The sequence below is a fragment of the Sinohyriopsis cumingii genome, chromosome 17 (genome assembly GCF_028554795.1).
Source record: "Sinohyriopsis cumingii isolate HCF-2022 chromosome 17, ASM2855479v2, whole genome shotgun sequence".
NCBI lineage: Eukaryota > Metazoa > Mollusca > Bivalvia > Unionida > Unionidae > Sinohyriopsis > Sinohyriopsis cumingii.
The window spans coordinates 27,939,726-27,959,324 of NC_142977.1; the positions used below are offsets into that span (position 1 = coordinate 27,939,726).

At 39.6% G+C, this 19,599-nt stretch overlaps 1 pseudogene; it reads left to right on the forward strand.

Annotated features, from left to right (window-relative positions):
• The first annotated feature begins 3,105 nt into the window (after positions 1-3,105).
• Positions 3,106-19,599, forward strand: part of LOC149778314 (uncharacterized) — a 146,944-nt pseudogene continuing 130,450 nt past the window's right edge.

Below are 19,599 nucleotides of genomic sequence, written 5' to 3' on the forward strand. Positions count from 1 at the left end.
ATGCTGAGAATATTTCAGGTAGGAAACCAGAGTGCGTTTCTTGCAATGAACCATTCACTGTCAAGCACTTTATGATAGAGTGCTTTGACCTACAACCAACGCGCGATCGTTATTACATTGTGCATGACATGAAAGAACTTTTTGATAATATAAACATCACTCGTATTATAGAGTTCTTGAAAGCCGTAAATATTTACTCTAAACTCTGACTTTTGTGCTATCACCTTGTGCAGTTTTATGCAATATATATACCGTCCCATTTTAATACCTATTGATCATTTTTACATCTCCCGTTGAGCGGGAACCTTTATTTTGCACCGTTATCATCTTACCGTTTTTTAATTTCAACCATTTGTTCTTTTATATCGCTGGTCGATATAGGACCTTTTATAAGTTTTAAAAGATTATAGAAATAACACTTTGTTTGGCGCTAAATAGCCTAACAGTGCCGATGCGCCGTTAAAAATAAATCAATCAATCAATCAGGTAGGAAACATTAGGTCTTTAATTTTGTTCTTGCAGTCAAAATAAGTGAGTTTTGAGAGCACCCTTGAATGTGACCAGTGTCTTTGTATCAGTTCAGTGGGCAATTCATTCCACATTGTTGGGCTCTTGTATGCAAAAGAAAGCTGTCCATATGACGTTATTTCATAGTGGGAATAATGAGTATACGATTGTCAGCAGAAGAGCGTAAGTATCTTGCCGGTATATACACATGGATGAGGTTGGATAGGCATGTTGGACTAGAGTCCGACAGTGAAATGTAACAGAGAAAAAAATTTGTGTTTGATTCAGGATTGAATGGATAGCTAGTGTAGGGTACAGAGCAGCAGGGAGGTGTGTTCTGATCATGGTACTCTAAGTATGATCCGAGCAGCTGTGTTTTGAAGTTTCTGGAGCAGATATTGAGATGAACCAGACATAATAGAGTTACAATAGTCCAGTCTTGAAAGTAATAATGAACACACACGTGTTTTAGTGGCATCAACTCAAAGATATTTGCAAATGGAGCTGATGCGTCTCAGCTCAAGAAAAGCAACCTTGCATATGTTCATGACGTGTTGGTGCAATGTGAGTACTGTCCAAAGTAACACCAAGGTTTCGTACTGATTGTGTGAATTTAATGTTGGTGTTGCTGATATTTATTGTTTGAGTTGTCAATGAGAAAGTCTTTGTGTTGTGATCAGAATGGCCTCAGTTTTATCATCATTCATCTGCAGCTTGTTACATGCCATCCATGATTTCACATCAAAAATACTCCTATCTTCACCTTGGATGGTAGCATCAACTTCACTTTGGTGGCTAGATTTGCATACTTGGGTGTCATCAGCGTACACTTGGTGAGACACTGGATGATGATCTATACTACTTGAGAGCAGCTGAGTGCACAGAATGAAGAGAACAGGTCCAATAACAGACCCCTGTGGAACACCACAACATAGATCAACTGGGCTGGAGTGTATTCCATCTGCAGATACAATTTGTGTCCTGTTGACCAAGTAGGAGTTGAACCACAGTAAGGCTGCATCATGAATGCCAAATACATGCTGGAGATGGTGAACTAATATATCATGGTCTATTGTGTCAAATGCTGCTGACAAATCAAGGACGGTGAGGACTGTAATCTTTCCGCTGTCTAACGCAGAGAGAATGTCATTAACTACTTTTAGAAGAGTAGTTTCAGTACTGTGGCAAGGGCGATATGCAGATTGTACATTGCTATAAAGACGGTTTGAATTCAGATGAGATACAAGCTGGGATAGAACAACCTTTTCTAAGATTTTTCATATGAATGGGAGATTAGAAACTGGGCGATAGTTCTTCAAATCGTTATGGTCTAGTGTTGGTTTCTTCAGCAGAGGCTTTACAATGGAGTTTTGAAAAATGATGGGAATCCCCCAGATGAGACAGAGGTATTAATAACATCAGTTATTGATGGCAATACTGGATCTAAGCACTCAAGGAGCAGTGATGTTGGAATTGCATTAAGTTCACATGACTTTGGCGCACACTTCATCAGGATCGTATATAGGAATTCCATAGAGACAGGTTCAAATGCTGCTAATGGTTGCCGCTCAAATTCTGTATCCTAACTGTATAGTGATGATGAGTCAATTGAAATTGTGGTGTCAAGCTTATCTCTAATGGTTTGTACTCTGTCACGGAAGAAATTTGCAAACATGTCCGGAAGGTCGACTGGAGAGAAGGTAGTTGTAAGTCGTGTAGATTTGTTCCTTGACATTAGCTTGTTAGTAATCACAAAGAGCTCTTTTCGGCTGGAACTTTCCATGATCTTAGTAGTGTAGTGGGCTGATTTCGCTGCATTGACTATATTTGTGACATTCTTCTTAGCAGCTTCATATATTTGCTTATGAATAGTGAGTCTGGTGGAAAGCCGAAGCCTCTCAGCTATACGGCTGTCTGTTTTAGCAGTGTGAAGCTGGTCCCTAACACTGCTATACCATGGAGAACACTTTTGAATTGATACTCTGGACTTGGTAGCTGGAGCATGTTTGTCGAGCAATGAATGCAGGCAGTTATCGAGTTGTTCTGCTGTACAAGGTAAGCAAGTTGTTAGGTATGCTTGGATGTCGTGCATTAGTTTGGTTCTATGTATCATACTGATGTTTCTCTTAGTAGCAGATACAGGTAGAGGGTTGTGGACTGATACGTCAAGATAGCATATAATGCAGAGGTGATCTGATGCAAGGTCATGGGATACCAGGGAGGACCGTAGAATGTTATCATCCAGTCTATGAAGAATCCAGTCTAAAATGTGACCATGTTTATATGTGGGTTGGTTAACAGACTGTTTGAGGTTCAAAACATTAATGGAATCTATGAGTTTTGATGAATTTGGGTTTCCGGAACAGTCAAGAATATATTTTACTTAAAAGTGTATCCAAATATTACATATCTTGTGTTCTGGTACATGAGAAATCTCAGTATTCATCCTAGACACTCTAAAACAAGTTGACACTATTGTGCTCGATGTTCCATTGTATTGAATAATTAAGTTTAATTATGTACTTTTTGTTCCTCACTTTATCACTTTAGGTATGTGCCGGTGGACACATCACGCACAGATGGTGCTTACAGCCAGTTATGAATAGGAGACTACACAGTGGGGATTTCCTAACAGCCACCACAATCTTGACATCAGGAAATAACTACGGAAAATTAGCCCTATGGGCTCGAATGATGAACATGAAGTTCCTCTGAGCCTCAACATTCCATGATATCCAGGGCACCTATTTGGTCCCAATTATAGACACTTTCTGGGAGGAGCATAAGCAACAAGTTTTGGCATCATTTCAGGACCAAGAATTAGTGGTATTAGGTAAAATGAAACATTATGATGTTAAAATGTACATATAATACTTATCATGCTGTCCACTGGAGATACGGAGCATACTTATTTATTGTGATACTGCATTATAATGATGTATAAATTTCAGATTATACGATGTATGTTCTATGTTAACCATCATGGTACCCAAGGAACGCAGTTATAAAAAAAAATATATGCCAGGATACTTCGATTTCACAGAGAGCATTTTAAAATGATAACAAATTTCTAAATTACATCTATGGGTGAGTACTCCACTTTAAAAGTGCCTTTCCTGGGTACCATGTATGTTTTAATGGAACAGCCCTGACATAATTTTGATGTATAAATCTCACTAAGTAGAACTTCATAACTTGCATTGCTAAATAATATTTATACTCTATGGACAGAAGCCCAATGCTGACTGCAGTCATCGATAAGAATCATCAGCAATGGAGAATAAAAGCCAGTTGGGCAAATCACAAAATCAAAATAACCAACTGTAACTGGATGTTGGTATTGCGGTAGATGAACATCAGGCTACCAGACATTTTAAGCTAGTTATAACAGAATTGTTCATAATTGGATCAGTCAGCTCAGTGAGCCACCCCAATTGTTGAAGATTTGTTTGAAATCCATACAAGTGCAAATTAATTCATATTTGGTCTTTTAAATAACATTGGAAATATGACTTTTAATTTTTCTCTCTTTTCTTCAACTATTCTCTTCCATTTCTTCCTTAAGGTGACGGTACTATGCCTTCAAGAAACCTTCTTGAAAGATACAGACAATATCACATTTAAAAACTACTCCCTGTTTAACACCTGCTCTCCAAATGTTGACAGGGCATCAGGAGGAGTTTCTGTTATTGTGAACAACAGAGCTCCTCATAGTTTCATTACTTTAAACACCAATTTACAAGCCATTGCTGTAAGCGTCACTCTACATCGAGTGATTACATTTTGCTCTATTTATTTACCACCAAACACTAACCTAGTACCAAACGAACTCGATAATCTTGTTCAACAGCTTCCCGCACCCTTTGTTTTACTCGGGGATTTTAATGCCCATAACATTTTATGGGGATCGAATCATGTAAGTGACAGAGGTCACAAAGTTGAAGACTTTATTTCTAGACACGATCTGTGTCTATATAATACCAAAACACCTACATATTTACACCCAGGCACGGGTACATACACATGCATCGATTTGACAATTTGTTCTCCTTCGCTGCTTTTGGACTATGAATGGAAGGTCGCTGATGACCTTCACAGCAGCGATCACTTCCCAATCTCCCTTGTAAATCATAACTCTACAATTGATGAAGTAATTCCACAATGGAATTTAAAGAAGGCCGACTGGGCCAAATTCGAAACACTCTGTAAAACCAGGCTGAATGAGGATACAGTTTTCAATGTTAACGACCCCATTCAGCATTTTACATCTATTTTAACCGACATTGCAGAAGAAGCTATCCCCAAGTCCTCAGCAAACTGTAAAAGAACCCTAAAACCTTGGCTCACTAAGGAATGTAAGGAAGCCATACGGCAACGCCGAGAAGCCTTGAAAAAATTTAACAATCATCCGACGCCCGAGAATTTAAGTAAATATCGTATTCTCCGGGCCAAAGCTAGCCGCACAATCAAAGAAAGTAAACGAGCATCATGGATGAAATATGTTTCCTCTTTAAACTCTCGTTCCTCAATTAAGAAAGTTTGGGACACGATCCGAAAAATAAACGGAAAGAGAAAACACAATTCTTTCCGACATCTAAAAGTGAACAATAACAATCTTAGCTCAAAACGTGACATAGTAAATGTTCTTGCTGATACATTCTCTAAAAATTCGTCATCATCTAATTATTCCGAAGCCTTCCAAAAATTGAAAACTCAAAAAGAAAAGTCACGTTTAAAATTCACATCCAACAACTCGGAAAGCTACAACCAGCTGTTTTCACTATCAGAACTTATGGAGGCTTTAGACAAGGCCCATGATACTTCCGCTGGGCCTGACAAAATACATTACCAGTTTTTAAAACATCTTCCAGAATCATCTTTAACATCTCTTTTAAAACTCTTCAATGATTTATGGATTACTGGTAACCTACCTAAAATATGGAAAGAAGCAACAGTAATACCAGTTCCCAAACCCGGTAAAGATAGTGAAGATCCTACCAACTATCGACCTATTGCACTCACAAGCTGCATGTGCAAAACAATGGAACGAATGATCAATTCTCGGCTTGTATGGTACCTGGAAACTAACAATTTAATATCTCCTTTCCAAAGTGGCTTTCGTTATGGACGGAGCACCAACGATCATCTGGTTAGACTAGAAACATTCATTCGCGATGCATTTATCAAGAAAGAACATTTAGTAGCGGTTTTCTTTGATTTAGAAAAGGCCTATGACACAACATGGAAGTACGGGATACTAAAAGACCTGCACGATCTAGGTCTAAAAGGCCGTCTGCCCTCTTTCATATCCAACTTCCTCTCCGACAGAGAATTCAAGGTACGAGTGGGCTGTACTCTCTCAGATTTGCACGAGCAAGAGATGGGTGTGCCCCAGGGCAGTATTTTATCTGTGACACTTTTCAATATCAAAATTAATAACATCACCAAGTGTTTGACTCCTGGTGTGGATTGCTCACTATATGTTGATGATTTTCTCATATGTTATCGGTCAAAGCACATGCATACAATTGAAAGACAACTACAGCAAAATATCAACAAGATTCAAAATTGGTCTAGTACGAACGGTTTCAAATTCTCGAAATCAAAAACTGTATGTATGCATTTCTGTCAATTACGACGACACCACGATGAACCTAAACTCACGCTGGACGGAACACCTATTCCAGTTGTTGAGGAAACAAAATTTTTGGGTATTATCTTTGACAGAAAACTGACCTTTATTCCACACCTAAAAAACTTGAAAGCCAAATGCTTAAAAGCACTTGACCTACTTAAAGTAGTAGCACACACTGACTGGGGTGCTGATAGAAAAGTCATCCTGAATTTATATAGAACGTTTATTCGCTCCAAACTAGACTATGGTTGCGTTGTGTATGGTTCTGCCAGAAAATCGTATCTTAAAATGCTTGATCCAATTCATCATCAGGGAATAAGACTGGCTCTGGGAGCATTTAAAACATACCCGTGTGAAAGCCTTCTAGCTGAGGCGAATGAACCACCGTTATCGCATCGTAGAGAAATGCTTTCAGCACAGTATGCTCTCAAATTAAAATCAAACCCTCTGAATCCTGCTTTTTCGGCTGTTTTTCAACCCAAATACAAAACTTTATACGAAAATAAACCAAACGCCATACCTTCCTTTGGCATTAGAATATCATCCAGCCTTGACACTACAAATATAGATCTTTCAAAAATTCAGAAAACATCCAGCTCCGAAACACCACCCTGGCTAATTAAACAACCAAAAGTACGTTTTACGCTACACGATGGAAAAAAATCCGAAACAAACCCTTCTATCTTCCACAACTCTTACCATGAACTCCTCACCGAATTTAAAAACTACACGAGAATTTACACTGATGGATCAAAGGATGAGGAAAAGGCTGCTGCAGCCTTTGTATGTGGAAATCACACAACGCAAGTTCGCTTACCAAATGGAGCATCAATTTTTACAGCCGAAATCAGAGCAATAGACCTTGCTCTGCAACATATAGAAAAGAATCGTATTTCAAACTGTATCATCTTCTCCGACTCGCTATCAGTACTTCAGTCACTACACAATAGAAAACTGGAGAACCCATTATTGAAAAACATACTCGTAAAAAATACCGAGCTGAGTGTCTCCCACAATATAATATACTGTTGGTTACCTAGCCACATTGGTATTAAAGGTAACGAAAAAGCAGATCGCGCTGCTAAAATGGCCCTTTCTCAAGAACCATCTGATTTTAAAATACCATATACAGATTTTAAACCTTGTATCAGAAAGTTCTTACGTCAGAAGTGGCAGGCATCATGGAATGATGCTGTAAATAACAAACTTCATGCAATCAAACCAACTCTAGGAGAATGGACTCCTTCCTACAGAACCATTCGTAGGGAGGAGGTAGTCATTGCAAGAATCCGAATTGGTCATACTTTTATCACCCACACCCACATACTAAAAGGTGAAGACCCACCAGAGTGCGTTTCTTGCAATGAACCATTCACTGTCAAGCACTTTATGATAGAGTGCTTTGACCTACAACCTACGCGCGATCGTTATTACGTTGTGCATGATATGAAAGAACTTTTTGATAATATAAACATCACTCGTATTATCGAGTTCTTGAAAGCCGTAAATATTTACTCTAAACTCTGACTTTTATGCTATCACCTTGTGCAGTTTTATGCAATATACATTCCGTCCCATTTTAATACCTATTCATCTTTTTTACATCTCCCGTTGATCGGGAAGCTTTATTTTGCACCGTTACCATCTTACCGTTTTTAATTTCAACCATTTGTTCTTTTATATCGCTGGTCGATGTAGAACCTTTTATAAGTTTTAAAAGATTACACAAGTAACACTTTGTTTGGCGCTAAATAGCCTAAGAGTGCTGATGCGCCGTTAAAAAAAAAACAATCATCTTCATCTTCATCCTTAAGGTGATGGGCGCAATGACTCTCCAGGCCATTCAGCCCAGTACTGTTCCTACACAATAATGGAGGATGTCAGCAAAAAAATATTGACTGTTCACACACTGGACAAAAGGATGGTTCATAGAAAATCACCAGCCCTAGAAAAGGCCGGTTTTCAGAAAGCCATGACAGAACTGAATGAGAGAGGAATAAAAATGAAGGAGGTGGTGACAGACGCTCATGTACGAATTGGATCAGTTATGAGTGAGTTATTTTGTTTTGTTTGCAAATATCACCATACTTTTCAGACCACATTATAGCACAAGTTATACATCCATACACTTACATAAATTTCTCATTATACTGACTTGTGATTTTTTTAATAATTATATTCTTTTATGTGTATTCGTAAACAATTGCAAAATTTGTTTGCGATGATTATATTACTGGATTTTAGTTTTTCCTCATTAGGCACTGCATTTTCTTATTGTGTTTATTTTATTAATTTCAGAAATGTCCTATCCCACCATCAAACACTCTCATGATATATGGCATGTTGCAAAAAACCTTGGAAAGAAAATAATGAACGTAAGAATCCCGTCTAGTCCACCTGTTACTCAGCAGTCTAGGATACTGCTATTCCCCCATGTACCCGATGTTTCACTGATGTTCTTCCTTTTAGTAACAGATTTTATCTTATTGACAACTTAGGTTGTTCTAGGAATAAATTTGTGCCCCTCACCCTAGTTCTGTGTTTGTGCCATATTCATTTGGTCTCGTTTACTTGAGAATTTACCCATCCTAGCATATTTCAGTCTTACTGTTGTGCTCATTATTTGATTTGGGTTCATTTATCTATTCAAATTATTATTCATTGGATATATCAAAGTATTCATCTATAATATTCTCGTACTTGAACATTAACTTGGAATTATGTGAATTCAGATAAGGATATCCTGGATTATATTATTTGAATCATACTATAGTCAGATAAAACCCTTGTAATTCATCAAAAGACTATTGGCACATCTCCATATCACAGGCGACTAAAAACATCCATACATTCGGAGGTGAATTTGTTTCTAACACCACTGGAATTTAATTCATTAGGACTAGTGATGGACCTTTTGTGTTTAATTCACAATACTGTTAAGTTCTTTTTAAATGTTCATTTTGTATTATAGAGAATTCAGTGATTTGTTGAATTGTACAAAACTAGTTGGTTTTCATTATTTCATGTTATACAACTTTTGGTATTGAAAACTTTGTTTTGATAATTGCTCTTCATGCACTTTTAACTTTGTTATCTACTTTCCTTTCAAGGTTCCCCCTGCGGGTCCGGGGTTGTAGAATTGACCCGACGTGCCTCGCTACGTGTCGTAAAAGGCGACTAAGTAGAGGCAACCTGTTTGCCGTGGCTTGCGTCCCGTGTTGGAGGAGGAAAGGATCCTGATAGTTGAGCAGAGGCTTTCCATGCAATACACTACTTTGGCCTCTACTTCTCTTAGACGGGTGGTCGGGATGGGCCCGGTTCCGACAAATCGGCAGGTTAGGCTGAGCCCTAGGAAGTCTTTATTTACTTTCTCACCTTCTTTATCTGTCTGCTTGTATCTCTCTTGATACCACCGTTGCCCCTATATTCTATTCCTTTATCTTTCCCTTTTCCAAGTCTTAGAAGACTTCCTAGAAGGCGGTGGCTTAACGGGTCAATCGGGGGGTGATTTTACCGACCTTATAAATTGGCGACTTCAGCGTCAATCAAAGTTAATTTTATCAACTGAGTATGGCATTTGTGTATCCCTGGCACTTGCAAAGTGTCCCCTTGGTGGGGGGGGAGCACGGGTGCTGAATTATTAATCTAGCCATCATGGATAATTAAAAAAAAATCAAAACGAGATCTAAACCTTTATCTGACTCTGACGACGAACCATGTAGTGTGGAGTCATTTCCACGCTTCATGGTCATACAGTCAAAAGATGCCACGAAACCGCTTACCTCACTCTCTCCGGCTCCTTGGTGGGTGGGGAGCACGGGTGCTGAATTTTTTTTTCAAGCCAAAATGGAAAATCAAAAAAATCAAAATAAACGTACCAAAACGGGAACTGACTCAGATGATGAACCATGTAGTGTGGAATCGTTTCCTCGCTTCATGGTCATCAAATCAAAAGATGAAACCAAACCCCTAGCCGCACTATCGCCATTTATAATCGAAAAGACTATACTTGGATTAGTCGGCAAACCAAAAAGCGTTAAAAAGATTAAATCAGGTGGTCTGCTTGTGGAGTGCGAACGTAAAGCACACACTGAGAACATTCAAAAAATTCAAGTATTTCATGACATCCCAGTGACTTGTTTCGCACACACATCTCTAAATACATCAAAAGGCGTCATTCGTTGCCGTGACTTGGCTGGAGTCAGCGACAAAGACATCGTAGAGGGGATGAAAAGTGAAGGTGTCACTGCAGTTCGTAGGATTCGTATCAAACGAAACAACGATCTGCAAGACACCAACACCATTATACTCACCTTCAACAGACCAACGGTACCTAAAGTTGTCAAAGTTGGGTTCTTACAAGTTAGGGTTGAGGTATACATACCAAATCCCCTCCGATGCTACAAATGTCAAAAATACGGTCATCATGAAGACCGCTGTTCCAGAAACCAAGTATGTGGACGATGTGGAGATCCTTCTCATCGGGAATCCGAGTGCAAAGCCACTCCGCATTGCGTCAACTGCGGCAAGGAACACCATGCAAATTCAAAAGATTGCGATATATGGAAACAGGAGAAGGAAATCCAAAGGATCAAATACACATCCAACATCCCGTATCCAGAGGCCAGGAAGCTTGTACAAAATAGAACATCACTCCCCGGCCCATCCTTCTCAACCATAGTAAAAAGCAATCAAAAAGCAACGAAAGACGCCCAAACCCAAACAGACCCACCTGAATCCCCTTCCGTCTCGAACATATCGCATTACAAACCCCCAAAAAACTCAACATCGACGCAAACAACGTTCAACAATCCTCCACCATCAAAATCACCAAAGAGTAAGAAAAAGTCGACAGGAAATAGGCAGCAAAAAGGGTCTGATGACCCAATAAAACTGCACAATAGGTTTGGAGACTTTGAGGATATGGATGCAGAAGAATCTGCTCCATGTCCTCAAGGTGGCTCCAGACCTAACAACAAAAAATTCACCCCCGTACTTCCTCCAGATAAATAACCAAAGACATTGCCTCCGCGAAAGGACTAATCTAGCTCCAGAATCTTCAATATTAACTTGTAATGAAGAACACCATCATACAATGGAACTGTAGAGGACTTAAAGCCAACTACAATGATATTCTTTTGCTCTTAAACGAACGTGATCCTGCAGTACTATGTCTTCAGGAAACATTTTTGAAAGATACAGATAACATCACACTTAAAAACTACTCCCTGTTTAACAACTACTCTCATAATGTTGATAGGGCATCAGGAGGAGTTTCTGTTATTGTGAACAACAGAGCTCCTCATAGCTTCATTCATTTAAACACCAATTTACAAGCCATTGCTGTAAGCGTCACTCTACATAGAGTGATTACATTTTGCTCTATTTATTTACCACCAAACACTAACCTAGTACCAAACGAACTCGACAATCTTGTTCAACAGCTTCCCGCACCCTTTGTTTTACTCGGGGATTTTAATGCCCATAACATTTTATGGGGATCGAATCATATAAGTGACAGAGGTCGCAAAGTTGAAGACTTTATTTCTAGACACGATCTGTGTCTATATAATACCAAAACACCTACATATTTACACCCAGGCACGGGTACATACACAAGCATCGATTTGACAATTTGTTCTCCTTCTCTGCTTTTGGACTATGAATGGAAGGTCGCTGATGACCTTCATAGCAGCGATCACTTCCCAATCTTTCTTGTAAATCTTAACTCTACAGTCGATGAAGTAATTCCACAATGGAATTTAAAGAAGGCCGACTGGGCCAAGTTTGAAACACTGTGTAAAACTAGGCTGAATGAGGATACAGTTTTCAATGTTGACGACACCATTCAGCATTTTACATCTATTTTAATAGAGATTGCAGAAGAATCCATTCCCAAGTCCTCGCCATATTGTAAAAGAACCCAAAAACCTTGGGTCACTAAGGAATGTAAGGAAGCCATTAAACTACGCCGAGAAGCATTAAGGAAATTTAATAATCAACCGACGCCCGAAAACTTAAATATATATCGTATTGCCCGGGCCAAAGCTCGCCGCATAATCAAAGAAAGTAAAAGAGCATCATGGAAGAAGTATGTTTCTTCTTTAAACTCTCGTTCCTCTGTTAAAAAAGTTTGGGACACTATACGCAAAATAAACGGAAAGAGAAAGCAAAACCCTCTCCGACATCTGACACTGAACAATAAGAACTTTAGTTCAAAACGTGACATTGCAAATATTCTTGCTGGCAGTTTCTCGAAAAATTCCTCATCATCTAATTATTCAGAAGCCTTCCGAAAACTTAAAACTCAAAAAGAAAAGTCACGTTTAAAATTCACATCCAACAACTCGGAAAGTTATAATCAATTGTTCTCACTATCGGAGCTTAGGGAGGCTTTAGATAAGGCCCATGATACATCCGCTGGGCCTGACGAGATACATTACCAGTTTCTGAAACACCTTCCAGAATCATCATTAACATCTCTTTTGAAACTCTTCAATGATTTATGGATTACTGGTAATGTACCAAAAATCTGGAAAGAAGCAACTGTAATACCAGTCCCCAAACCCGGTAAAGATAGCGAAGACCCCAACAGCTATCGACCAATTGCACTCACAAGCTGTGTGTGCAAAACAATGGAACGAATGATCAATTCTCGGCTTGTCTGGTATTTGGAAACTAACAATTTAATATCTCCTTTCCAAAGTGGCTTTCGATATGGCCGGAGCACCAATGATCATCTGGTTAGACTAGAAACATTCATTCGCGATGCATTTATTAAGAAAGAACATTTAGTAGCGGTTTTCTTTGATTTAGAAAAGGCCTATGACACGACATGGAAGTACGGGATACTAAATGACCTGAACGATCTAGGTCTAAAAGGCCGTCTGCCCTCTTTCATATCCAGCTTTCTCTCCGACAGAGAATTCAAAGTACGAGTGGGCTCTACCCTCTCAGATCTGCACGAACAAGAGATGGGTGTGCCCCAGGGCAGTATTTTATCTGTGACGCTCTTTAACATCAAAATTAATAACATCACCAAGTGTTTGACTCCTGGTGTGGATTGCTCGTTATACGTTGATGATTTTCTAATATGTTATCGGTCAAAGCACATGCATACAATTGAAAGACAACTGCAGCAAAATATAAACAAAATTCAAAATTGGGCCAGTGCAAACGGTTTCAAATTCTCGAAATCAAAAACGGTATGCATGCATTTCTGTCAACTACGAAAACATCACGATGAACCGAACCTCACGCTGGATGGAACACCTATTCCAGTTGTTGAGGAAACCAAATTTTTAGGTATAATCTTTGACAGAAAACTGACCTTTATTCCACACCTAAAGAACTTAAAAGCTAAATGCTTAAAAGCACTTAACCTACTTAAAGTAGTAGCGCACACTGACTGGGGTGCTGATAGAAAAGTCATCCTAAATTTATACAGAACGTTTATTCGCTCCAAAGTGGACTATGGTTGCGTTGTGTATGGTTCTGCCAGAAAATCGTATCTTAAAATGCTTGATCCAATTCATCATCAGGGAATAAGACTGGCTCTGGGAGCATTTAAAACATCCCCGTGTGAAAGCCTTCTAACTGAGGCGAATGAACCACCGTTATCGCATCGTAGAGAAATGCTTTCCGCACAGTATGCTCTGAAATTAAAATCAAACCCTCTGAATCCTGCTTTTTCGGCTGTTTTTCAACCCAAATACAAAACTTTATACGAAAATAAACCAAACGCCATACCTTCCTTTGGCATTAGAATATCATCCAGCCTTGACACTACAAATATAGATCTTTCTAAAATTCAGAAAACATCGATCTCTGAAACACCACCCTGGCTAATTAAACAACCAAAAGTACGTTTTACGCTACACGATGGAAAAAAATCCGAAACAAACCCTTCTATCTTCCACAACTCTTACCATGAACTCCTCACCGAATTTAAAAACTACACCAGAATTTACACTGATGGATCAAAGGATGAGGAAAAGGCTGCTGCAGCCTTTGTTTGTGGAAATCACACAACGCAAATTCGCTTACCAAATGGAGCATCAGTTTTTACAGCCGAAATCAGAGCAATAGACCTTGCTCTGCAACATATAGAAAAGAACCGTATTTTAAACTGTATCATCTTCTCCGACTCGCTATCAGTACTCCAGTCACTACACAATAGAAAACTGGGGAACCCATTATTGAAAAACATACTTGTAAAAAATACCGAGCTGAGTGTCTCCCACAATATAATATACTGTTGGTTACCTAGCCACATTGGTATTAAAGGTAACGAAAAAGCAGATCGCGCTGCTAAAATGGCCCTTTCTCAAGAACCAACTGATTTTAAAATACCATATACTGATTTTAAACCTTGTATCAGAAAGTTCTTACGTCAGAAGTGGCAGGCATCGTGGAATGATGCTGTAAATAACAAACTTCACGCAATCAAACCGACTCTAGGAGAATGGACTCCTTCCTACAGAACCATTCGTAGGGAGGAGGTAGTCATTGCAAGAATCCGAATTGGTCATACTTTTATCACCCACACCCACATACTAAAAGGTGACGACCCACCAGAGTGCGTTTCTTGCAATGAACCATTCACTGTCAAGCACTTTATGATAGAGTGCTTTGACCTACAACCTACGCGCGATCGTTATTACATTGTGCATGACATGAAAGAACTTTTTGATAATATAAACATCACTCGTATTATAGAGTTCTTGAAAGCCGTAAATATTTACTCTAAACTCTGACTTTTATGCTATCACCTTGTGCAGTTTTATGCAATATATATACCGTCCCATTTTAATACCTATTGATCATTTTTACATCTCCCGTTGAGCGGGAACCTTTATTTTGCACCGTTATCATCTTACCGTTTTTTAATTTCAACCATTTGTTCTTTTATATCGCTGGTCGATATAGGACCTTTTGTAAGTTTTAAAAGATTATAGAAATAACACTTTGTTTGGCGCTAAATAGCCTAAAAGTGCTGATGCGCCGTTAAAAATCAATCAATCAATCAATCAATCACTCTCTCCGTTCGTGATCGAGAAAACAATTACAGGTCTGATTGGAACACCAAAAAGCGTCAAAAAAAAAAATGAAATCGGGTTGCCTTCTTGTGGAATGTGAACGACGAGGTCACACAGACAATATCAAGAAAATAAAAACTTTCTTCGATATTCCAGTGGCCTCATTCGCTCACACCACACTGAATACGTCCAAAGGCGTGATTCGCTGCCGTGACTTGGCTGGAGTCACCGACGCTGACATCATCGAAGGAATGAAAGATGAAGGTGTCACTGCAGTCCGACGAATACGTATTAAACGTAATAACAATCTGCAGGACACCAACACCATTGTACTCACCTTCAACAGGCCAACTGTACCCAAAGTGGTGAAAGTTGGCTTTTTGCAAGTAAAGGTAGAGATTTACATTCCCAACCCCCTTCGGTGTTATAAGTGTCAAAAATACGGCCATCACGAAGACCGCTGCTCCAAGAGCCAAATATGTGGCCGATGCGGAGACAATGCTCATCAGGAATCTGATTGTAGAGCAACTCCGCATTGTGTCAACTGCGGAAAAGAGCACCACGCAAATTCCAAGGATTGCGATACCTGGAAACAGGAGAAGGAAATTCAGAGGGTAAAATACACAAATAATATTCCCTATCCAGAAGCCAGAAAAATTGTACAGGCAAAAACAGCCCATCCTGGCCCATCCTTCTCCACTGTAGTGAAGAGCAATCCTAAAACAACGAAGGACGCTCAAACACAAACAGAAGCACCCGATTCAACACCAAATTCAAACACCCCCCATTACCAAGCACAGAAAAACACGGCATCTACTCAGACTACATTTAATAATACCCAACAACCTAAATCACCAAAGAATAAAAAATCTCACGGAAACAGGCAACAAAAGGGGTCAGATGACCCCATCAAACTTTATAACAGGTTTGGAGACATTGAGAGCATGGATGCAGAAGAATCTGCTCCATGCGCCCAAGGGAACTCCAGACCTACAAACAAAAAATTCACCCCCGTACTTCCTCCAGAGAAATAACAAAACAAATTCCGTCTGCGAAAGGTCTAACCTAGCTCCACAATCTTTTAATTTAAATTTATAATGAAAAACACTATCATACAATGGAATTGTCGAGGACTTAAAGCAAATTACAATGATATTCTCCTGCTTTTAAACGAACATGATCCTGCGGTACTATGCCTTCAAGAAACCTTCTTGAAAGATACAGACAATATCACATTTAAAAACTACTCCCTGTTTAACACCTGCTCTCCAAATGTTGACAGGGCATCAGGAGGAGTTTCTGTTATTGTGAACAACAGAGCTCCTCATAGTTTCATTACTTTAAACACCAATTTACAAGCCATTGCTGTAAGCGTCACTCTACATCGAGTGATTACATTTTGCTCTATTTATTTACCACCAAACACTAACCTAGTACCAAACGAACTCGATAATCTTGTTCAACAGCTTCCCGCACCCTTTGTTTTACTCGGGGATTTTAATGCCCATAACATTTTATGGGGATCAAACCATATAAATGACAGAGGTCACAAAGTTGAGGACTTTATTTCTCGACACGATCTTTGTCTATATAATACCAAAACACCTACATATTTACACCAAGGTACGGGTACATACACATGCATCGATTTGACAATTTGTTCTCCTTCGCTGCTTTTGGACTATGAATGGAACGTCGCTGATGACCTTCAAAGCAGCGATCACTTCCCAGTCTCCCTTGTATATCATAACTCTACAATTGATGAAGTAATTCCACAATGGAATTTAAAGAAGGCCGACTGGGCCAATTTCGAAACACTCTGTAAAAATAGGCTGAATGAGGATACAGTTTTCAATGTTAACGACCCCATTCAGCATTTTACATCTATTTTAACCGACATTGCAGAAGAAGCTATCCCCAAGTTCTCAACAAACTGTAAAAGAACCCTAAAACCTTGGCTCACTAAGGAATGTAAGGAAGCCATACGGCAACGCCGAGAAGCCTTGAAACAATTTAACAATCATCCCACGCCCGAGAATTTAAGTAAATATCGTATTCTCCGGGCCAAAGCTAGCCGCACAATCAAAGAAAGTAAACGAGCATCATGGATGAAATATGTTTCCTCTTTAAGCTCTCGTTTCTCAATTAAGAAAGTTTGGGACACGATCCGCAAAATAAACGGAAAGAGAAAACACAATTCTTTCCGACATCTGAAAGTGAACAATAACAATTTTAGCTCAAAACGTGACATAGCAAATGTTCTTGCTGATACATTCTTTAAAAATTCCTCATCATCTAATTATTCCGAAGCCTTCCAAAAATTGAAAACTCAGACAGAAAAGTCACGTTTAAAATTCACATCCAACAACTCGGAAAGCTACAACCAACTGTTTTCACTATCAGAACTTATGGAGGCTTTAGACAAGGTCCATGATACTTCCGCTGGGCCTGACAAAATACATTACCAGTTTTTAAAACATCTTCCAGAATCATCTTTAACATCTCTTTTGAATCTCTTCAATGATTTATGGATTACTGGTAACCTTCTTAAAACATGGAAAGAAGCAACAGTAATACCAGTTCCCAAACCCGGTAAAGATAGCGAAGATCCTACCAACTATCGACCTATTGCACTCACAAGCTGCATGTGCAAAACAATGGAACGAATGATCAATTCTCGGCTTGTATGGTACCTGGAAACCAACAATTTAATATCTCCTTTCCAAAGTGGCTTTCATTATGGACGGAGCACCAACGATCATCTGGTTAGACTAGAAACATTCATTCGCGATGCATTTATCAAGAAAGAACATTTAGTAGCGGTTTTCTTTGATTTAGAAAAGGCCTATGACACAACATGGAAGTACGGGATACTAAAAGACCTGCACGATCTAGGTCTAAAAGGCCGTCTGCCTTCTTTCATAACCAACTTCCTCTCCGACAGAGAATTCAAGGTACGAGTGGGCTGTACTCTCTCAGATTTGCACGAGCAAGAGATGGGTGTGCCCCAGGGCAGTATTTTATCTGTGACACTTTTCAATGTCAAAATTAATAACATCACCAATTGTTTGACTCCTGGTGTGGATTGTTCACTATATGTTGATGATTTTCTCATATGTTATCGGTCAAAGCACATGCATACAATTGAAAGACAACTACAGCAAAATATCAACAAGATTCAAAATTGGGCTAGTACGAACGGCTTCAAATTCTCGAAATCAAAAACGGTATGCATGCATTTCTATCAATTACGACGACACCACGAAGAACCTAAACTCACGCTGGACGGAGCACCTATTCCAGTTGTTGAGGCCCCCTGCGGGTCCGGGGTTGTAGAATTGGCCCGACGTGCCTCGCTACGTGTCGTAAAAGGCGACTAAGTAGAGGCAACCTGTTTGCCGTGGGTTGCGTCCCGTGTCGGGGGAGGAAAGGATCCTGGTAGTTGAGCAGTGGCTTTCCCTGCAATACACTACTTTGGCCTCTAATTCTCTTAGACGGATGGTCGGGATGGGCCCGGTTCCGACAAATCGGCTGGTCACGCCGAGCCCTAGGAGGTCTTTATTAACTTTCTCACCTTCTTTCTCTCTCTCCTTGTATCTCTCTTGATACCACCGTTGCCCCTATATTCTTTTCCTTTATATTTCCCTTTTCCAAGTCTTAGAAGGCGGTGGCTTAACGGGTCAATCGGGGGGTAATTTTACCGACCTTAGAAACTGGCGACTTCAAGGTCAATCAAAGGTAATTTTATCAACTGAGTATGGCATTTGTGTATCCCTGGCACTTGAAAAGTGTCCCCTTGGTGGGTGGGGAGCACGGGTGCTGAATTTTTAATCTAGCCATCATGGATAATTCCAAAAAAAATCAAAATAAAAGATCGAAACCCTTATCAGAGTCTGACGATGAACCATGTAGTGTGGAGTCATTTCCACGCTTCATGGTCATACAGTCAAAAGATGCCACGAAACCGCTTGCCGCACTATCTCCATTTGTCATCGAAAAGACTATCACAGGATCGATTGGCACACCTAAAAGTGTTAAAAAGTTGAAATCGGGTTGTCTTCTTATTGAGTGTGAGCGACGAGGTCAATCAGACAATATCAGGAAAATGAAAACGTTCTTTGATATCCCAGTAACCTCATTCGCTCACACCACACTGAATACGTCCAAAGGCGTGATTCGCTGCCGTGACTTGGCTGGAGTCACCGACGCTGACATCATCGAAGGAATGAAAGATGAAGGTGTCACTGCAATCCGACGAATACGTATTAAACGTAATAACAATCTGCAGGACACCAACACCATTGTACTCACCTTCAACAGGCCAACTGTACCCAAAGTGGTGAAAGTTGGCTTTTTGCAAGTAAAGGTAGAGATTTACATTCCCAACCCCCTTCGGTGTTATAAGTGTCAAAAATACGG